We start from the raw sequence: 22,928 nt of genomic DNA, 5'->3' as shown, positions 1-22,928 counted from the left end.
TACCTTTTGGAGTATTTTAATGAAGCATCTGACTAATGCTATAATGTGCTGAGTGGTATAGAAGATAGCAGTGCTTAAGCTTTTGTGAGTAAAATTCTAGTGTTTTAATAATGTGTTGTTTAGCACGCATTAGCCATTACAAGTTATGGAGGGAGCATGCTAACTAAACTTTCCAGAGCACTTTAGCTTATCATTCCACATTTCAATAACTTGTGGCTCCACAAAAACAACACTGTATTGGGAAAAAGGGCCGGTGATGAAACTTCAGAGTACAGTGTTCACAACTAATGGTGATGTCATCTACTGCCTATTGTTTGCATAGGTCAACATGTTGCATTGGTCAATCCCTAAAGTTAGGTCACATGAGCATATGTCCTTCATAAGTTCTCTTTTAAATCCATGATGCATTTAATAATTGTTAGCCCCTCCCCCACCCCTGGGACCCTGAAATGGTAAGCGGAAGAAAAGCGGAAAGAGAATGGATGGATGTAGTCATTTTAGGTAATTATGATCTCAGTATTGTCTGAAATAACAGTTATTAATATGTGGCTGTTAGTGATAGTGTCATTGCCATCTAACGTGCCAGTGCAGCTTGTGCAAAGAAAAGATTACCAGTTTATGACTTTTTACTTTTCAAGGTTAGGGGAAACAAATTGTTTGTTGCATATTTATATATCGATCAGATATGGAGCAACATTAGCATTCATTTGGAGTCATGTTTCTAACCACCTGATGAATGAAAGTCCAATATTCGCTCGCCTTTTATCTCTGTTTTTCATCTCCACGGCTCCTTAGAGAAATATCGGTCTCATTAACTGATAAGTGATCCACTTTGTTCACATGCTATTTTATAACTTTGTCTGTTTACTGCTAGGCAGGTAGTGAGCAATAAGGTTGGGAGTTGTTTTTTTTTTTTTTTTTTAAGACAGGAAAAAATGCAGCTAAAGACACTCTGAGTGATGACAACTTTAAGTGGAGACCAAATATCAAATTAGCGAGCCACAAAACTATAACAAAGAGCAGAAAGATGCAATAAAGCTTTAAAGAGCCACAGGAAAGCGCACATGTGGGAGATAATTTTTTAATTTGTCTTTTTAATTTGAAGTTATTTAATGACTCTAGTTTAAAAAAAAAAGATTGTCACTTGTCACACGTTAAGAGTTTCAATATTTCACTTGATATGATGACAGAACTTTTAACAGATATTTTTAATTGCTGCTTGCTAAGCAAAGCGTGTCATTTAATACAATAATAAGGCATTAAAACTGTAGTTTCAGAGTCAGTAGCAGTAGACATGGCCGTGATAAGACCCACACCACAGCCATTTACAATGTCTATAATTTCCCTCTGCACTGCACAAGCTCTCATTTATTCAGAAGCCCATTCAGCAGTATCAGGTTTGAAGATGGAGTGAAGCTCAATAAACTGCATATAATTTCATTCCTGCCTCAAGGACACGAAACATGAGGTCAGAGAGAGACGGGGAGGAGGGGGGAGGCCTCGTCCAGCGCAGCAGACGGATGAACTGCGAAAAACATAATAACAATATGTGGAAAGATAAAGGCAAAAGTCCGACTTAAGGGTCTGTGACACTTTATTGTGCGAATCTTTCATATTCTTTTTCAGTTTTCATAAAAATCTAATGAAAGCAGGACTGTAATTTTGAGGAATGGTGAGGACCATGACAGTCAAGATAAATGAGCTGTGGTCTAGCTTATCAGATTGAAAAAACCATCAATCTAATGCAGGGTTTAAAATGATAACACTGGACTATTTTTGGATGTGTTTTATGAAGGCTGAACGTCAGATGACTGCAGTTCTGTGCGCCCGTGTGTGTAGATCTGTTTAGAGGAAAGCGCTGCCATTTGTGAAAGAGTACATTTCAAATATCGGAGCCTATCCGCCTGTTGCAGGTTTCAGCCCACAATTATCCCGTTGAGGACATGCTTCAAACAATCCATAACATTTCCCATTATGTTGCTTGCACTTATGAATGCGTAATGCTGGTACAGGTGATTGTAAAGTGCCCCAGCCCTGCTTTAGTAAACACCATTCCCTGCAGCACAAATGAGAGGCAATGTCACCTGCCTCCGGGAAAGTGAAATAGACTCTACTTCAGCTAATGATAAAACCAGCATTACTCTATGGGTGGCTTATTTATAATTTCTATTACGTAGTATTATGAGGCAGTACACTGAGTATTTCTCATATGAAAGCTAATCACAGCGCCATCACATCGTTTGCTGTGAACTTGTCATTTAGATACAAAGGCTGATGGAGAGAAAATGAGATGAAAAAGTAAGGAAACAGATTAACAAGATTAAAGGAGGATGCCAATTATGGCTGTGTGTAAAAAAGCGGATGTCTTTGCTGGGGACAGACGAGCTGAAATTTGCCTTCACTAAAGGAGTTTTTCTAAAAAGGATACCAGACGTATGCAGAGGCAAACAACAAGAAGAGGCTTGGGAACATAAAGGAGTAGAAACTACGTGACAAACACTGAGGGAATAGACACGGTTTAAAAAACGTGTCCACATCCTGTAGTGTAATCAGCATTTAGGAAATGATACTGGTATATGGGGAATCTAAATTACAGTTTGTATTCTAAAATCATGTCACATTTGACCTGTGACCTCTGTTTTAATATCTGCCTTTCTTTCAAGTTGATACCTAAATGTGTTATATCTTTAAAGAAAGTATTGTTAGAGAAAGAGAATGAGCTGCCTAGTTAGTGAGAAATACAGTGTCATACCACACACTCTGATAAAAGCTGAGTTGTCAGCGACAGATCCCCCTTACTAATCTCATTACCTGGTGCCCAGGGGACACCTGGCAAGGCTCACATCAATGAGCCCTGCTAGTACCTTTGACAAACCAGCGCTAAGTGATGCCCAGAGCGATGAAAACGGACTGCGCTACACTCTACGGAGAGGAGGGTAGTAACAAACAGGTGATTCACTCAAGGGTGGGGAAGAGAACGAAGGAGGGAAGCAGAAATATCGGACGCCCCATGAGGAACAAAACTTCAAAATAAAACAAAGACAAAGGGAACGCAGGAGGCACAGAATAAAAAAATAACACAAAGCGAGAAGAAGAAGTAAGGATTTATAACCGAAATCACAGATCATTACAGACACCACGACAAAGGGATCGCTGTTTCTGGCAGTGTAGAAAGAGTGAAATGTTTTGGTAGGAGGCCACAGCGACACGTGAGAAGATTGCTTCAAAAGAAATTCCACTAAAGCTAAAGCTATTTCCACTTGTTTTGCTATCAATAATAACATAACAGTAGAAAAAATGTGTAATAAAAACACACACAAACACACTAATGAATCTTACATTAAGCCCCCCCCCCCCCCCCCCCCAAAAAAAACAAAACAAAATGAAAACAAAACAAAACAAAAAGAACCCTTAATAAATCAAATGTTACAGACTTGACAAAGATGATATCAAACCATCAACCAAAAATTAATAACATATATTGAAAAACAAACAAAAGGTGTTTATTTCAGCTTTTTAGAGGATGCAGATGTAATGGATTGTCAGTCAAACTAGCTGCTTGTTGTGAGTTTCCTCTGCTTGGCCTGTTTTCTGGAGGAGAGTTGGTTTTGATTTGTTTTCAGCAGATTTATATTGTGTTTGTGTTTGTGGGTGTATATATGTGTGTGTTACCAGCAGTCCAGGATGGTAGAGATGGAGTCTGTCCAAAAGGCTGAATGAAAAGTGAACTTTCAAAATAAAAGCAAGGATAATGTCCACTGGTTAAATAATGGTGGATGATGTCATTCTCTCACATTTATTTATAATTTTTAAATTAAACAAAAATATATATTAAAATGTGTCACTGATGTAGGCAAAGACTGTTATATTACTATTTGATTATCATATACGTATATAAAGAGGAGTGTAGTAAAGTTAGTAGTACAGTTTGGAATTTGTAAATATCGATTTTGTCATATTTTGTGACTTTTTTGTTTTTTTACTGGTGAAAATTACACTGAGATGGTTGCAGTAAGGCACCGCAGATAGCCCTCCCTGAGCCTGACTCTGCAGGAGGTTTCTTCCTGTTAAAAGGAAGTTTTTCCTTCCCACTTTCGCCAACTGCTTGTTCATATGGGGCCATCTGATTGTTTGGGTTTTCTCTGTATTATTGTAGGCTTTTCACCTTACAATATAAAGCAGCTTTAGGTGACTGGTTGTAAGTTAGCGCTATGTAAATAAAATCAAATTAAATTGAACTGAAAAAATGGAATTGCAGTAAAAGCTTTTTTACACATCTTTTTTCTGCTACTTTTACTCTGTGCTGAGACTCAAAGGAACAGCCCAACAGTACATGAGTCATGTTGAAGCAAAAAAGCTGTGTAGGATTCCCAGGCAGCAGTGGCATTAGTCACAATAAAATATTACAATCATCCAATTTAGTGTTGTTTATTTTATTTGTTTTAGTGACACACGATTTAATTTAGTGATTCAGCTATTCAGTCTGATGTGCATCAGCAGTTGCTGAACACTGATGATGTATGATGGTTTTGAAAAGCTGGAGCTGCTGGCTCTAACACGGACTTTGTATTCAGCAGCCAACTTACCCTTTGGCTACACCGACTGTGGACTGTTCACGAAATAGAGGCTGCAGCATCACACTTTCACTAAAATTAGTGAAAATAGCTACACAGGGTTTGAGAACAGTGGATTAGTAATGCAAAGGTGCTGTGGACATCTGCAAATATGCACAAAGTTTTTTCAATGCACGATGTAGGTCTGTACACACGACCTAGATAAGCTAATACTGGTAGTTTAAATATACTACCAGTGTATATGAAAAATAAGCTTTTACTAGTACCAGCTGGCACTTGTGTAACTTTGCACAGTGCACTGCAGTCTGTAGATGTTTACACACCAGTCTTACACACACTTTTTTCACCATGCTGTGCTTTGTCCAAAAGCTGACATTCCCAAAATGAAAGCACAGATTACTTGTTTCCCCTGTGATTTACGCAGCCCTACACAGAATGCACATTGCAGGTAACCTCTGAAAACTTGCATTGTGCTGCACATTGGTTCTGAGATCGTGCCACGGGCTTCAACAGGTAACTTTAAGACTTGAGTTCAAGCTTAAACTAGCGATATAAATGAAAGCACCTTCCTTATAAAGTAAAAAAGAGGCAATCAAAAAGGTGATTTTGATGATAGGCCAGATTCTTTTCGTGCGAGGGGGTGCTCATGAACCCAGAGTTTGTCACCCTTGCTTACAGCCATGAGGATAACAAAAAAGCCTTTCCATCATTCAATAAGTGTCAGGATGAGCAGTGACAAAGTGACAGGTGAAGGTGCATTTGCTTCTGGTTGAATATCAGTCTAAATATGGAGTGACTCAGGGTGAGACTGCACCTAGAACGCTGTAAACAAGTGAGCCAAAAATACCAGCAGCCTTAAACGACCATGAGGGAAGGAAAGCGAGAGGAAAGGACATGGGCTTTTTTAACACTGCTCTCTGTCATGTTTTCTCTTCATCTCCAAACATTATGCAGTTGTCTGGTGCTCTGCCAGCTCAAACAGATATTCACTTCAAAATATGAGAATGTCTTTTGGGACGCCGGTGCAGCAGCCAAAGCGTGTGAATGGATCCAGAGCTGTAAGCTGATTTTTTTGGTTTGTTTTTTTTCTCTGCGTGTGTGTGAGCACATGTGCTTATGAAGGAATATATGAATAAAATCCACATGGGAAGGGTGTCTGGATTCACTTACTGTGTAGGTCCTCAAGGTCAGACAGACACACACGCACACACACACAGATATGTGGAGATAAATAGGGAAATGGCTTCTGGGACACATTTGCGTCTCCCGTCTCATAATAAACACCCTGAAAACTTTAAGGGCCTTTCTTGTTAATGCTGCCCATTACTTTCCCTCCGCTGGCGTGAATGGGATTTCTGTCAGCATCGCACTTTGCCGTGCGGAGCATTTTGGGCTAAGTAGTCCAAATAACATGGCTCTAAAAGCCTTGACAACGGCTTTTACAGCTTGCCTTTTACCTTTAGAAGCCTCTCCTTTCCGGCCCACTTTAGTCTCTATTTCCTCCCCACTTTCTGCCTTTTAACCGTGTTAGAGGGTCTGTCTCCCATCGGGCTTTGCGGCGTTATCAAAGTCGACCACCTGCAGTTCGTTAATCATGCCGGTGTAGGTGTGAAATGGAGTGTTCACACTCGGCTATGTGGCTCACTCTCTGCTGAAGTCTTTTTTTTTAAAATTTGGTCACGGTCAGCCATTTTGGAAAGTCCAGTTGATGTTTACTCATCTCAGAAGAACTCATAAACTTATCTAGTCCAATCCAATCTAGTCCTTATCGATTGGGATGGCAATCACTTCCAGTTTGTGTGTTGGATGACAAACTTTTCTACAGATTCAATTGAAGCAGTTACCAGAACAACAGGTTAGCATGCAAAAGCCTTAATTTAGCTATAGTCAGTGAGCAGTGGTGCCTCTAGCTATTTAAAAGCAAACAAGGGAGAGATAAATCCAATTCTAGCTGAAGAAAAAAAAAAAGCACTGTTATTTCGGTGTTGCAGTTATTTTAAAGTACTCTTGCTGTATTGTCACTCCTGAGCCCTGTTTTCTGTGCTTTTATTTCAAACATGTAATCACAAATCTAAGCCTCGGCTCCAAAAGTTGTGCCTGCGGTGATTGGAATGAGAGGGTAAACACGCTGTCAATAGGACTAATTTAACACACGCCAAGACGACTGGCCTCAGAAAGCACTGCCAATTGTGCCCAGTTAGGAAAATAACAAGTTCAATTTGTTTTTAACCCCCAGCTGGCACCACTGTTTATGGCTAAGAGGCCAACACCAAGCTTCAGCTTATTATTTAGTCAGGTCATCAGTCTAAACGCTAATTAGAATTGTCTCCCTGCCGGCTTTTTTTTTAGCATGTGCCCATAAGTGTGTTTGTGCTCCATCTCCTTGAATGTCAGAAACTTAATTGTACATATTTGGACATGAGCATAAATCGCCCTCTTTTTTAGATAAGAATAAAGCAAGTGCAGCTGGCCAGGAGAGATAAAACTTAATTTACCACAAGGGAGGCAACTCATGCCTCCGTACAAACCTTCTTCTTCTTTTTTTATAGTGGATTAAATTACAAACCTATTAAGATCTTAGTTAGCATTCTGTGTGTGTGTGTGTGTGTGTGTGTGTGTGTGTGTGTCAGACTGATGTAAAAACATACAAAGCGCTTCTCAGTATGTAATTATATAGAGTACAATATGCTGTCTTTCTAAATAACTTCACTGTAGGTTCTAATGACCATTAATAAGCATTATATGAAATTCTCATCTGAATCTAATCGCTATTGTCATTTGGCCCCTCAGTCAAAAGGTCCTAAAGTTCAGACCGAAAGTGATTTTAATTAGAAGTTATGATCATATTATCATATTATCAACTATTTAAGGTTACCGGTCCCTTTGCCCTTAGTTGTGTGGTTCTGGCGAACTGCCATCATGGGTGGTATGTGCAGGGCTACAGGGATCAGAGGTAAATGCAACTCACATGGTAACTGTGAGATTCCAGACTGCTATAAGCCGAAGCGTGTAGTCAAATGTTTATAGTTATATATTTATTTGCATTATTGTCATACTGTTTATTAACTGTACTGTAGAAAGTGAAAAATGTTGCAGCGTATGATTAATGCCATTTTTTTTTATAAAGGAAAACAAGTTGCAAAGCTATCTCAAAGAAAAGATATTCAAACCCATCATGCAGATGTATGTTCCTACTTTGAGTCTTTGAGTTTGGTGAGTTAGTTCACTTGTGTACTCATGTATTCATTCTAATGCCTTATGTCTCCTTGTTTCACCCGTTTCCTGATTTACTTTGCTAATTAGTTGGGGTTTTTTTTAGTTTTGCTTTGAGTTTTACATCTGCTCGGGGTTGCCATGATTCCTGCCAGCTATGCATTGTTTCCCTCCTATTTGCATTTTCTTAATCAGCCTCCTGTGCACAAACAGTCCTGTCTACCCTGTTTTATTTGTTTGATTGTCTGCTGTTTCACCTTTCCTCTGTTGTCTCATCTCTCGTTTCCCTCATGTTTTGGTCATCCTAATTCTGATCTTATTAATTTTTTATTTTTTATTTTGCTTGTTTGTTTTGAATTAAACTCCTGTATTTTTGGATAAGTTGTCTTTTCACATTGCAATTTTGTATTAGCTCTTAATAAAGGCGGCTTTTCATTTTACTCTTTGTCTGCATTTGGGTCTGGCTTTAAACGAAATCACATCACAACCCTACATATCTGAAAAAAAGGAAAACCAATAAGTGCACTTACTGTCATGAATTGTTCATTCTCTCTTCTGCTCTCTCCGTTACCGTGTATCAGTGAATGTATATATGTAGCAGAAGTTGGGGGGCTGAATAAGGTGAAGATAATCTCAGTCGGCAACAAGTCCTGACATTATTAACATTTGAAATTCTGGTAAAACCACAGCCAGCCTAAATCCTTTTAGACAGCTGGAAAAATAGTCCCGACAAGAGAAGTAGTACTGATAACGTTAATGGCTACACTCACTAAACAAGCACAGGGGGAAAGAGGTTTGACCTATCTTGCCTTTTAGTGAGAAAATATCTCTCCTGGCTCTCTATTCATATTGATAAGGAGATCCTGGATATGCTTAATTAACTCCATACAATCTTTTATTTTGACAACAATCAAATACAAAGCATGGGAAAACATTGTATTCACTGGATGTCTTTGTGCTTGGATGCTTGTGTCTGTTCATTGCTCTGTGCGCGTGTTCATCTGTGCACGTGTAGGCTCGGATCACGTTTTGCATCTTGCAGTCTCGCAGTATACAGTGGGGCAAAAAAGTATTTAGTCAGCCACCGATTGTGCAAGTTCCCCCACTTAAAATGATGACAGAGGTCAGTAATTTGCACCAGAGGTACACTTCAACTGTGAAAGACAGAATGTGAAAAAAAAATCCATGAATCCACATGGTAGGATTTGTAAAGAATTTATTCGTAAATTAGGGTGGAAAATAAGTATTTGGTCACCTCAAACAAGGAAAATCTCTGGCTCTCACAGACCTGTAACGTCTTCTGTAAGAAGCTTTTCTGTCCCCCACTCGTTACCTGTATGAATGGCACCTGTTTGAACTCATCATCTGTATAAAAGACACCTGTCCACAGCCTCAAACAGTCAGACTCCAAACTCCGCCATGGCCAAGACCAAAGAGCTTTCGAAGGACACCAGGAAAAGTATTGTAGACCTGCACCAGACTGGGAAGAGTGAATCTACAATAGGCAAGCAGCTTGGTGTGAAAAAATCAACTGTGGGAGCAATCATCAGAAAATGGAAGACATACAAGACCACTGATAATCTCCCTCGATCTGGGGCTCCACGCAAGATCTCATCCCGTGGGGTCAAAATGATCATGAGAACGGTGAGCAAAGATCCCAGAACCACACGGGGGGACCTGGTGAATGACCTGCAGAGAGCTGGGACCAAAGTAACAAAGGTCACCATCAGTAACACACTACAACGGCAGGGAATCAAATCCCGCAGTGCCAGACGTGTTCCGCTGCTGAAGCCAGTGCATGTCCAGGCCCGTCTGAAGTTTGCCAGAGAGCACATGGATGATCCAGCAGAGGATTGGGAGAATGTCATGTGGTCAGATGAAACCAAAGTAGAACTTTTTGGTATAAACTCAACTCGTCGTGTTTGGAGGAAGAAGAATACTGAGTTGCATCCCAAGAACACCATACCTACTGTGAAGCATGGGGGTGGAAACATCATGCTATGGGGCTGTTTTTCTGCCAAGGGGACAGGACGACTGATCCGTGTTAAGGACAGAATGAATGGGGTCATGTATCGTGAGATTTTGAGCCAAAACCTCCTTCCATCAGTGAGAACTTTGAAGATGAAACGAGGCTGGGTCTTCCAACATGACAATGATCCAAAACACACCGCCCGGGCAACAAAGGAGTGGCTCCGTAAGAAGCATTTGAAAGTCCTGGAGTGGCCTAGCCAGTCTCCAGACCTCAACCCCATAGAAAATCTGTGGCGGGAGTTGAAAGTCCGTGTTGCTCGGCGACAGCCCCAAAACATCACTGCTCTCGAGAAGATCTGCATGGAGGAATGGGCCAAAATACCAGCTACTGTGTGTGCAAACCTGGTAAAGACCTATAGTAAACGTTTGACCTCTGTTATTGCCAACAAAGGTTATGTTACAAAGTATTGAGTTGCATTTTTGTTATTGACCAAATACTTATTTTCCACCCTGATTTACGAATAAATTCTTTACAAATCCTACCATGTGGATTCATGGATTTTTTTTTCACATTCTGTCTCTCACAGTTGAAGTGTACCTCTGGTACAAATTACTGACCTCTGTCATCATTTTAGGTGGGGGAACTTGCACAATCGGTGGCTGACTAAATACTTTTTTGCCCCACTGTACCTTTTTTTGTAGTTATAGGGAGTCGACATGGCTTGCGGCAGTAAGCTGTGTGTTGATATTGGCTGTGATTGGGATTTCTCAGCACGGCCACGAGAGTGTCAACACATTGGCATGCTGCACTCTATCAAGGCTCGGCGAGGTTAAGAGTGCAGCAGACGAGTTGAGAATCACTTCAGATGAGGAAAACAAGCTTGCACACAAGGTTTCTCAAAAGTGTGCATAAAGCTGTAGCTCAGAGTTAGCTGATTATAGCTCACAATAACAATTAAAATGTGTACACACACACCCATATGGTTCTGCTGTAATTAGAAGCACATTTCTTCTGTTTTAATCAGTTTCCTATCAGATGTTCTGTGCTATATGAGTATAAAAGATCCTCTTGACACGTAGATAGGCAGATTTAAATGTTTGCATTTTAACACGTATTACAGATTTAATAAAAATGCATACTGCTTGTTCGCAGCTATCTTAAAAGAGGCCTACGTTTTTCTTATTTGTGTACAAGACTAACAGATGGGCTTTTATAGTCTTGGCTCTGTAAATGACAACTCTACGAACACAGAAGCCCCACCCTGCTATTCAACCTTTTGTTTGCATGGGCAGCTAATCAGAAGAAAGCTGATTTAAAGGTAGCTAAAACAGCTTGTTTCAGACTGCTTCAAAAGCCAGTCAAGGACTTCGAACTATGAGTGATGCAAAGTTACTCTAGTGAATCTAGAGCTAACTCATTGGGCTAGCGAAGATCACTTTAGTTTTAGAAACACTGGGAACAGGTGTCCAGGTGAAGAATGTCACAGGAAAGAACATCATCAGATATGAAATCATCAGCGGTGACAAAATACAGCCATTTCTAAAGCAGAAGTACAGATACTTGTGCTAATAAATACTCTGAGTAATTTTAGAGCCTGTGTTTTTTTCTCTTTTACTCAAGAAAACAATTTGAATCAGTGTTTTAACTTTTACCAAAGTAAGAAAGTAAAAAGTAGGTCTTTGAAAGGAAATTTCTACCAGCTATGTTTATACTGCAGTTAAAAAAACACAAACTGTATATGGGAATACAAACTTTCCTAAACAGAAAAATGAGTCCAGTCATGGGTTAAAGTGGGATTCTGCAGGTGAGAGAAACCTAAGTTCTGTTGTAGTGGCTCAGTGTGGGGAAAACCCACAATAATTTGTATTGAGAGCTCCAGCTCTCTCCTTCCTCTCATGTCCTATCGTCCTTCTTTCTCCATCTCTGAATGTAGATATACCTTTCATTCTTTTCTCTGTCTGTGAAGTACAGCAGCTCGACCTTTATGCAAAAGAAACTGTTTGAGTGATTGCTAATGTTTGTTTAGCTGACACAAATGTTGCATTTGAAATTACAAAAAAAGAAAACAACCAAAAACCATTGATCCCTGTATGCTCACCCTTTTCTGTATTGACAGCTGAATTCAGCAGCACTGTGACAATAACTTAAAATAGGTCGTTCCGGACTATTTTATCTGCTGATTGTGGTGCTACAAATGATGCACAAATTGGGTTTTTTTACTCTTTTTGCTCTTTGTAAGCCCCGATGACGGACACACCAATGTAACTGTCTTTTATCTGTTTTTTTGTCTTCCATTAAGGATCAAATTTGTTTGATGGTGGTACAACGGTGTTGTACAGCTACATTTATAACTCAAAGCTAGAGCGCTCACTCTCTACAACCCATCCTGCTGTGTATAAGAGAAAATCACTCTTTCCCAAGTCTGAAGATATGGCTCGATGCCATAGATGCTAATAAAGTTACAATGTAAGTAAAGGTCAAACTGTTGATCTCATTACCCTTCATAAGGAAAATGACAGTGATGGCTGGCCTCAGTGGCCTGGTGAGAATCAAAGCAGCGAGGTAACACTGTGAACCGCAGCGGCTTCGCCTGTTAATAGGACCTTAAATCACTTTATGATCTACATTATTTAACAACATTCATCTTTTGATGCAGTCATCATAAGCTGATAATAATTTGCATCGCGCCCTTCATGTTTCATGTCCTTGACGCTGAACGGTAAAGACTAGTCTGTTACTGACTGTAGGGTCTCAAGTCTAACTGACATTCTCCTCAGCTCATAGGACAGTCAGTCAATATTATCATCATTTCACTGTTGTAGCTGTGAATTTTATCAGCAGCTCATCTAGGTGAATATAAATGTCACCCCTTTTGCTATGCCTTCTTAGCAGTGCACTCTTAAGAACAGTTATCTTGGTTCATCCTCCCACTGGGAACTGTAATTCCTTCTGCAAACATTTATAATTATCACCTCAGCTTTCCCATCAAGTCTAGAAAACATACACGCGTGCACGGGTGGATGACAACACTCCTGGTGCACCCATTTATCTAGCATCTCATTGCTAAGCTGCAATATTGCTCTGACATGAAGTCCACGATTGCCTGAGCGTGAAGGAGAGGGGTGGGAGAAAGCGTGAGGGGAACGAGGGGAAAACAGCAGCTCTAATACGGCAACTGATAAGAAGAGTAAGCGAATGCAACCTAGGTGAAACCCTTAACCTGGATCTCCCTATCTTCATTTCCTTTTTTTCGTTCTCATTTCCCTCTACTTATACATCTCCGTCTGGAATTGCAAATCAGCCCATACAGTATGTTTTTTTACAGGTGAGGTGGGAGATAAGGAGTGTTGGGCATATCAGCAATCTGAGCATGTTGTTCATTTCAATTTATTTAATTCATTCTTGGCATTTATTTATCTCCCTGTCACTGCTGGAATGTGTGTTTTCTTGTTAATGTACATGTGAATGTGAGAGGTTTTTTCTTGTAAAAATGATAAAGACGGATGGCTTGTTTTTGTTGTGTGATCTGGCTCAGATTGCGCTGAATTCAAGTGTGCAGCCAAGGGACAGGTGGACACAGAAAATTCAGTTTGCTTCCACAAACACTTGTGTGTTTCTTAGAGGTTCTCCGTGAGGTGTGCTGCTGCGTGACTGTGAATTAAAGATAGGGAGCATTGAGACGACACGAGAAACCTGCTGTTTGGCTTGTGTCAGTAGGCATTGATAGATGAGCCCGGAGTTGCTGCCTGGAAGATGGACTCTAGAAGATCACAGAGCCATTCACCCTAAGGAGATAGACATGGAGACAAGTCTTGCTCACTGAGCACAGAGATCGTGGTGAAAACAAGATAAGACATGAAAGAACACACTTAAGAGGGCACAAAGGATGTCAGTCAGTATAGGTGGAACTTAGTTTCATTAGTGGACACTGTAAGAAAAAAGAAACCTTGGAAAAGTGCCTTTTAGTAAAATGTGTTAAATAGGACTTTATTTCATTTGGTACACTGTAGAAAGTCATGTGCAAAAGTCCTGAGCTACCTCTCTTTTCTTTAGAATTTTGCTAGGAAAATGGTAAATGGATGCTGCAATTTATTGAAACGTGCAAACATACATGGAAAAAACAGTATATGAGGTAAAAACAGCGTTTGTACAAGTCAAATGAGTTTGAAAGTCACTATTTGGTTTGACCAGCTTTATTCTGCAACACAACCTGAACTCTCTTAGGCAGCTTTCTTGTAAGTAGTCTTCAGGAAGAGTTTTCAATGCTTTCTGAAGGACATTCAAAGCTCTGCTCTTTGTTTTGTTTTCTGCTTCAGTAATGTTGAGGAGTGGCAAATCCCTCACTGATGGTGTTCCACTGTATGTTTTTCTATCCAGGTATGCTTTTACTGCATTGGCAGTGTTTTTTGGAGCACGGTCATGCTACCAGTCAATTGCTTTCCAGATGTTATTGCACGGTTATTCCAAATTCAACTGTACTTTTCTGTGTTCATAATTCCATCAATTTTGACAAATTCCCCAAACCATGACAGAGCCTCCACTTTGTTTTACAGTTGGTTGTAGACCTTCAGTGTTGTACCTGTCTCCTGATCTCCTCCTTATATATATTGACAAAGATTTGAACTAAAAACTTCACATTTGGATTTATCACACCACAAGATCTGTTGCCACTGATTTCTAGTCCAGTTTTATGTCATTTGTTATACATATAATGGAAGCTCAAGCTTCAGACAGGTTTATATTGCCTAGTTTCAGACAGCTTTTTCTAGTCTTGGGCTTTTTATGACGTCAGTGTGATTCTGGAGCCAACCCAGCACACGCTTATATTCACAGCATTAGTTGCCTATGGACAATTTTGGATCACTATTAAGGGTAACATCTCTTTAAACTGAGGGTTGAAGCCAGTTTGCATTTGTATATGCAAACTGCAAACTCCATGTCGTTGCCTCAGCCGGCTGACAGGTTTTAAAAGGTGCAGTCCTGCTGTGAGGTGAGAGTAAGTAATATTTTAACTGCCAGTAACACAAAGCTTCTGTATTAAAGTCCAAGAATAAGAAATGAAATAATAAATAATCATCACAGTTTTCCTTTAAAATATTATTTAGGTTGTTTCAGCCAGACAAAGTAACTAGTATTAGATGTCAGATTGTGCTGGTAGTATGTGAAATTAATGTTTTAGGTGACACAATATTTGGAAAAATAGAACCCAATACTATAACAACAAGCACTCAGTGGTCTGCAAAGTCAAGTTCATTTATTGCACATAGGAATAAGCAAGGCTTTTTTGATCTTCTCTGGGTGCCCAAGCTGCAAGTGTTCTCTGTTTCCAAGCTTTAAACACACACACGCAGCTTAAGCCTCTTTGGCAGCACCCAGCATGCTACGTCCACTCAATGCCGGCTCTGACACAAGGCTGAGCAGTGCCAAGCCACTTGGCCCTCAACAGGTGGTGTAAATCTGGGCATCCGTAGATAGCTGCGACCTCCACATTATCACCAACGGTAACTGCCAAATGACACCACCCTTCCCCCAATCGTGTCCTGACTCACACCAATAGTGAAAGGTCATGTATCATTGTCCTTGTTATGTCAGTAACACTTAAAACCTGCAGGAAACCAAACTGGCACACAGGTTTTCACACTTGATCCCGCCTCACATCTGGTGCTAACACAACTTTATAAACTGATACCTACATACTTTCCTTTCTTAATTTGCATTTAACATGCACTGGAACACACGGTGACATCAGAAAGAGAGAGACTTGGCCTCTACAGAGATAAATGATGGGTGTAATCAGTGGCTATTGTTAGCAGAATTATGTTGTCTAAGGAGATAGTTCTCTTGACAATAAGTATAATCTGAATCCGCAGTTTCAGCCCATCAGTGTAATAAGGTGCTTGCAAACGGATCCCTTTGGCAATAACCTCACATCCACCCACGGACAAAAGCACATGCTATACAGGGAGTGCAGAATTATTAGGCAAGTTGTATTTTTGAGGAATAATGTTATTATTGAACAACAACCATGTTCTCAATGAACCCAAAAAACTCATTAATATCAAAGCTGAATGTTTTTGGAAGTAGTTTTTAGTTTGTTTTTAGTTTTAGCTATTTTAGGGGGATATCTGTGTGTGCAGGTGACTATTACTGTGCATAATTATTAGGCAACTTAACAAAAAACAAATATATACCCATTTCAATTATTTATTTTTACCAGTGACACCAATATAACATCTCCACATTCACAAATATACATTTCTGACATTCAAAAACCAAACAAAAACAAATCAGCGACCAATATAGCCACCTTTCTTTTCAAGGACACTCAAAAGCCTGCCATCCATGGATTCTGTCAGTGTTTTGATCTGTTCACCATCAACATTGCGTGCAGCAGCAACCACAGCCTCCCAGACACTGTTCAGAGAGGTGTACTGTTTTCCCTCCTTGTAAATCTCACATTTGATGATGGACCACAGGTTCTCAATGGGGTTCAGATCAGGTGAACAAGGTGGCCATGTCATTAGTTTTTCTTCTTTTATACCCTTTCTTGCCAGCCACGCTGTGGAGTACTTGGACGCGTGTGATGGAGCATTGTCCTGCATGAAAATCATGTTTTTCTTGAAGGATGCAGACTTCTTCCTGTACCACTGCTTGAAGAAGGTGTCTTCCAGAAACTGGTGTCTTCCAGAAACTGGCAGTAGGACTGGGAGTTGAGCTTGACTCCATCCTCAACCCGAAAAGGCCCCACAAGCTCATCTTTGATGATACCAGCCCAAACCAGTACTCCACCTCCACCTTGCTGGCGTCTGAGTCGGACTGGAGCTCTCTGCCCTTTACCAATCCAGCCACGGGCCCATCCATCTGGCCCATCAAGACTCACTCTCATTTCATCAGTCCATAAAACCTTAGAAAAATCAGTCTTGAGATATTTCTTGGCCCAGTCTTGACGTTTCAGCTTGTGTGTCTTGTTCAGTGGTGGTCGTCTTTCAGCCTTTCTTACCTTGGCCATATCTCTGAGTATTGCACACCTTGTGCTTTTGGGCACTCCAGTGATGTTGCAGCTCTGAAATATGGCCAAACTGGTGGCAAGTGGCATCTTGGCAGCTGCACGCTTGACTTTTCTCAGTTCATGGGCAGTTATTTTGCGCCTTGGTTTTTCCACACGCTTCTTGTGACCCTGTTGACTATTTTGAATGAAACGCTTGATTGTTCGATGATCACGCTTCAGAAGCTTTGCAATTTTGAGACTGCTGCATCCCTCTGCAAGATATCTCACTATTTTTGACTTTTCTGAGCCTGTCAAGTCCTTCTTTTGACCCATTTTGCCAAAGGAAAGGACGTTGCCTAATAATTACGCACACCTGATATAGGGTGTTGATGTCATTAGACCACACCCCTTCTCATTACAGAGATGCACATCACCTAATATGCTTAATTGGTAGTAGGCTTTCGAGCCTATACAGCTTGGAGTAAGACAACATGCATGAAGAGGATGATGTGGACAAAATACTCACTTGCCTAATAATTCTGCACTCCCTGTAGATGGTGAGAAACTCAGAGTTTTTTAACTCAGTGTCTACGTTGTTGTCTTTGTTTTTCTGTCTCAATGTTTTCCTCAAATCAGATTTGTCTCATTTAATGTAGCGAGCATTAATCACACAGACAGATGATTGTATATTTGTTTTTTAATCTAGAATTAGTGAACATACAATTAGCTCCAGAAAAATTTAGACAGAAATAACTTTTTTCAAATTTTGGTTCAGTACATTACCGATTTCAAGCCCTTCATTTCAATCATTTCAATCAGTGAAATTTATGCTTAATTGGGTTGTAATCAGGTGAATGACTTGGACATTTATAAATACATTCTTTACATACTTTTCTTAGCTTTAATAAACTCCTGGGTTGCTTTGGCTGTATGTTTTTGGTCATTGTCCATCTGTATAGTGAAACGCCGCCCAATCAATTTGACTGCATTTAGCTGGATTTGAGCAGACAGTATGTCTCTGAAAACCTCAGACTTTATTCAGCTCCTTCTGTCCTGTGTCACATCAGTAAACACTAGTGTCCAAGCCATCACACTGCCTCTGCCATCATTCTGTTAGATGTAGATCTTGGTTTCATCTGTCCAAAGAATGTTTTTTCAGGCTTTTTTTAAACATATTTTTTAGTCCAATCTAGCCTTTTTGTTCTTGAGGCTTATGAGTGTCTTGCACCTTGCAGTGAACCCTCTGTATTTCCTTTAATGCTCTTTATGGTAGACTTGGTTATCAATATGCCTACCTCCTGGAGAGTGTTGTTCACTTGGTTGGCTGCTGTGAAGGGGTTTCTCATCACCATGGAAATGATTCTGTGATCATCCACCACGTTGTCTTCCGTGGACATCTAGGTCTGCCTTCACCACTACTTTCTTTCTTTCTCAGGATGTACCAAAGTGTCGATTTTGCCACTTCTAATATTGTAGCTGTAATTCCAATCAAAGTTCTTGGAAAGTGTGCACCATTCAGCAGGCTGTATTATTTGTCAGATAATTCCATTAAATGTCTCTAAGGTTACACACATGGTTGAGAGATTCAACTCAAGAGTTCAAGTCATCAGAAGTAAGGTGAAACAGACACCTACTGCCTACAGCTGCTTCTACTGGTACGTCTGTCAGCCCCATACCAGATTTTTAGCCTGCTAGGTCAGAGGTGGCATTTATAAAGTGCCATGTGAGCACAGTGTCACCAGAGTGTAGCAGCAGCTGGAGCTGTCTGACTGAAGTGGCTTGCAGCTCTGCTTTTAGGCATCCATCTCTAGCCCTCTCAGTTTTCCTCTTTCTCTCCACACTACTTGACAATTCCCCCGCCCACCCCCAAATCAATTCTAAATCCAATTAGTCATTGCATTAGACTGTGAGGAAAAGCACCACTGTGCACTGTAGCCTGACAAGTGTTTGGCTTCAGCTGCTGTTTGTTTTCCATGTGAGAGCTATTGATCAGAGGGTATGAGGGCACTGGGCGAGTGGTTTGGGTGGAAGGTGGAGAACCTGGTAGAGATAAGTGTTATTGTAAAGGAAAATGTGAAACACTTGTCTGTTTCTGAATTGGAAAGGGAGGACATAAAAGGTGTGGTGTGCAGGGGAAAAGTTCTGCTGGTGTGGGAGGGGGAAGATCAGATGAAAGTGTGACTGAGGCCAACATCTGGCAACAGCTGGGGGCGGGGGTGAGAGCGGGAGATAAAGAGCGAGGGGTGGCATGAAGGACGGATTTTTGCAGGGTTGAAAACAGAGACAGATTAAGGGAAGGAGAGTGGCACAGGGTGAGCGTTATTGCCTGAGGTTGAACGCGTCAAAACAAAAATGATGATGCCGGGCAAGGCCGGCAGGCTACCTGGGTATCTGGCAGCTTCCTCAGCCAGGGGTTCCCACTCTGAGGTGCCAACATGAAAAGGAGAGAAGGGGATGGATAGAGAGTGGATGGCGAGAGGCAGGCAGGGAGAGGGAAGGCTGATTTTAAAGGAGGATAAACAAAGAGGACAGATCAAAGGGCCGAGCAGACTCACAGTTTCACCCAAATCGTCGTGAAATCCCTCATGATGCTTTGGAGGCTCTCAGAGCCGAGCAAAGCCGAAACAGGAGTTTTGAGCATTACACCACAAAACACTTACAGCATGCTGCTCTGGGCAACAGCCCAGAAGGGATAATAATACAATGACACAATATGATGGTATTTATGGTTCGAGCCCCGACTTGGACAGTCTCGGTCGTTGTGTCCTTGGGCAAGACACTTCACCCGTTGCCTACTGGTGGTGGTCAGAGGGCCCGGTGGCGCCAGTGTCCGGCAGTCTCGCCTCTGTCAGTGCGCCCCAGGGTGGCTGTGGCTACAATGTAGCTTGCCATCACCAGTGTGTGAATGTATGCGTGAATGGGTGGATGACTGGATATGTAAAGCGCTTTGGGGTCCTTAGGGACTAGTAAAGCGCTATATAAATACAGGCCATTTACCATTTTAATACTCCAAGGGTAGAGCTGGGCGATAGAACGATAACGATATGTATCGCGATATAACTTTTACTCGATAGAGAAATTAAGCTATCGCGATAGACCTCGCCGCTCTTGTCCTCAAAAAAAAAAAAAAAAAAAAAAGGTCAGCCAATCCAAATTAAGTAGCGCAGAGCCGCAGCGTCACGGCCGCAGCGTCACGTCGCGTGACTTGTTACGTACAGCACAAGTGCCAAGCCGCACGTGTGTTTGTTTGGGAAGCAGCCAGCGGGTAATGGAGCCAGCGCGTAATGGAGGAAATGAGTGTGCCGACTAGAAAAATCAACCGAGCGTGACCGAAGAGAAAACAGATGATGGTTCCAATGCCGGAGAGATTGTCAAACGGAAGAGCCATAGAAGTTCCGTAGTGTGAAGGTATTTCCGCTATTTCAAGTCTGACAAAAAACAGAGTAGCGTGCACTGTAAATTGTGCCGAAAGCAAGTCTGGAAATACAATAAACTGGTGCATGCGTCACACTGTGCGCCACGTTATTGTTTCGGTGAAATGAATTTCTACAATACTGTTACTGTTAATTCTACTCTCTGCAGTGTTTAAATGCTTACATATACACACAGTTACTGTCCGTCCACACATACGACTCTGTTCTGCTTCTATGCCCCAGCTTTGTTTACTTTTTCCCACCGAGGCTTCTAGACTTCTGATTGGCCAACATTTCGGCACGGTTAGGAATCTAGCGCCACCTGCTGCTTTGGCATGTTCATAGCAGCGTTTTCCTTCATTTCTGCCTTTATGTGTGGACGGGATTATTTTTTAAAATGAAAATGGAAAATCTCCATTTTCAAAAATACCCGTGTACGTGTGGACGTAGCCTCAGTCTCTGACTGGAAGCGCTAATTCGTCATTCGGCTTTTGTCAGACTAAAGTAACTGTTAAAACTGTTTGAAAAGCTCAGCTATACAACAAGGAGAGATTGAGAATTTCCTTTTAGTTCTCAGTTTATTTGATATTGACAAAAGTTAGTCAGTTTTGTCTGTTCTTCTGTAAAACAAACTAAGATTTATTTTTAGAATTAATATTTTGTTTCTAAGTGGAATTGACAATTTAGTCTGTTTCGTTTGTTCTATTTTGAAACTTAAACGCTTTAGCGGCTGCCTTTTGTGTAGTTTGCAATATTTGCCTTTATTTATCTGAAAAAGTCTCATGTTCCTTAAGTACATCTACCCTGTTGAACTTATTATGGGAAATAAATATTTAAATAAAAACAAGCTGCTGATTATTTCACATTTTACTTGTGAGCAACGGCACATTTAAATCTTACAAATATAGTTATTTGGCTTATATCGTGATAGATATCGTTATCGCCTGAAATGAAAAAAACATATCGTGATATGAAAAAATCTCATATCGCCCAGCTCTATCCAAGGGAAATTAAATTCAAGCCACACAACACGGGGGTGCACATCCATAAACGACTGCAGTGGAGGATATAGTGACCAATTAACATCCACAATTAAATGAGCAGAGCATATCACATCTATTGTTATCTGTGGAGAGTTTATCCATACATGCATATACTTATTTTGAACTGGGTCTCCAAAGAGAGATGGCATGTTTGCATATCAGATATCCAAAGGAATCCTTACACAAGAAATGCAGTGAGCAAAAACAATAAGCTGCTGCTTTATTTTATTACTCTTTTTTTGAGGTGAAGATATGAGATTTGAGAGTCTAGATATTGTCAAAAGTAACCTCTTCTATTTTTTTCCCCATATTGTCTCAGCCCACCCTTCATGTTTGTGCCGTGATTTCACTTGCAATTCCAATATTTCATCTAATATTTCCAAGGCAGAGAGCAGTGTTGCTGAATTATTTAGGGGTACCTGAAATCTGGAAAGGTTTCACACACACACATACAGTACTAGCAACTTCCAAAATATAGACTATGCTGTCGATTTATGGCTCTGGGTGTTGATTTCTTGCTATTGAGGAGTTCAAGAATGGCCATTCTTGAACTCTGACCTAGGATGGAGAGAGGATGGAGAGAGGTAGATCAATCAGGAGAACTGACCCCCACACAGGCGCAAGTTCACAGTTACCTATAAATCAGGTCGACACAGACGGTGCTGTTGGTCAGTTACTAGGGTGAGCATTGTCATGGATATGTGACATTTCTATAATGCGTCCTGCGGGGATTTAATTTGTAGCTCCTCAGTGCGCTGTCAGCAGCTTGTGCGTGCATTGTTGGATGTGCTCACAGGCAGCTGGAGCTTTTGTACGCTGGCCTTTATGCACCATTTGTGTGAATCAGCTCTCCCCACATATGTTTCCATCATCTCAATTCTGAGCCCATTCTGCTCCGCCCTGACTGGACCAATATCCATTCTTCTATGAGTCATCACCATCAGAGGTGTAGGTGGTATTGGGACCACTGTATTTTTAAAAAGTGAGGACTGATGGAAAGATACGAGCAAGAAAAGAAGACCAGGAATTGTGAAAAGAAAGAAAGAGCAGTACTACAGCGCCAATCTGCGGCTTTAATCAAATGTTAACATAACAAATGTTCTTCCTAATAAAGAATTAAGCGTTTGTACATTATGCACTCTGTATATGCATTAGCAATGCGGACAGGCAGACAAAGAGTTCAATCAACATGCGTTGGCCTGATTACTTCCCTTCAATCAAATAGTATTCACTGAGATCACCAAGCACTGCCATGATGGAGGTCACGTGGAAAGGAAATTGAGACTGCACACCAAGGAGGATTAGGACAAGAAAAGATCTCCACAGGTGTGAAAGTAGTAGGCCTACACTTAGCTGCTCATGGCTGTGTGAACTGAAATAACTGGAAAAGTTTGGACTTTAAATTTCTGTTATTATTCATATTTTCTATTTGACTTTTAGTTTGTACTTTTAGCAGGTATTTCCTGGTTTGTTTCCTTATGTTTCTCGGTTTTTGTTATCTAGTTTCTGTTGATGGCTAAAGTTTGTTTGTATTCGCTTGCTTGTTTCAGTTATACTGCCTTTCCCGTGTCCCATCGTCTTACCGTCAAGTCTCAGTTTTTGTGCTAGGTGTCCCCATCTTTTGTTGCTTCCTGTTTTGTTTTGGCAGCTTCATTCTCTTGTGTGTTTTTTCTAGTTTGTTTTCCAGTTGTGTTTTTACCCTGGTGTTTCCCATATCAGTGATTA

The 22,928-nt window shown here is 40.8% G+C and overlaps 1 protein-coding gene across 1 annotated transcript in view; it reads left to right on the top strand.

Annotated features, from left to right (window-relative positions):
* Positions 1-22,928, top strand: part of LOC147314021 (calsyntenin-2-like) — a 338,234-nt gene that overhangs the window by 45,747 nt on the left and 269,559 nt on the right. The gene's annotated exons all lie outside the window — the stretch shown is intronic.

The sequence above is a fragment of the Aulonocara sp. 'chitande type north' Nkhata Bay genome, linkage group LG14 (genome assembly GCF_057382095.1).
Source record: "Aulonocara sp. 'chitande type north' Nkhata Bay isolate Kocher_YH1m ecotype deep benthic linkage group LG14, A_spYH_male_GT1.1, whole genome shotgun sequence".
Classification (NCBI taxonomy): domain Eukaryota; kingdom Metazoa; phylum Chordata; class Actinopteri; order Cichliformes; family Cichlidae; genus Aulonocara; species Aulonocara sp. 'chitande type north' Nkhata Bay.
The sequence above is the reverse complement of the archived record's forward strand: the minus strand, read 5'-3'. Positions and strand labels throughout refer to the sequence as shown.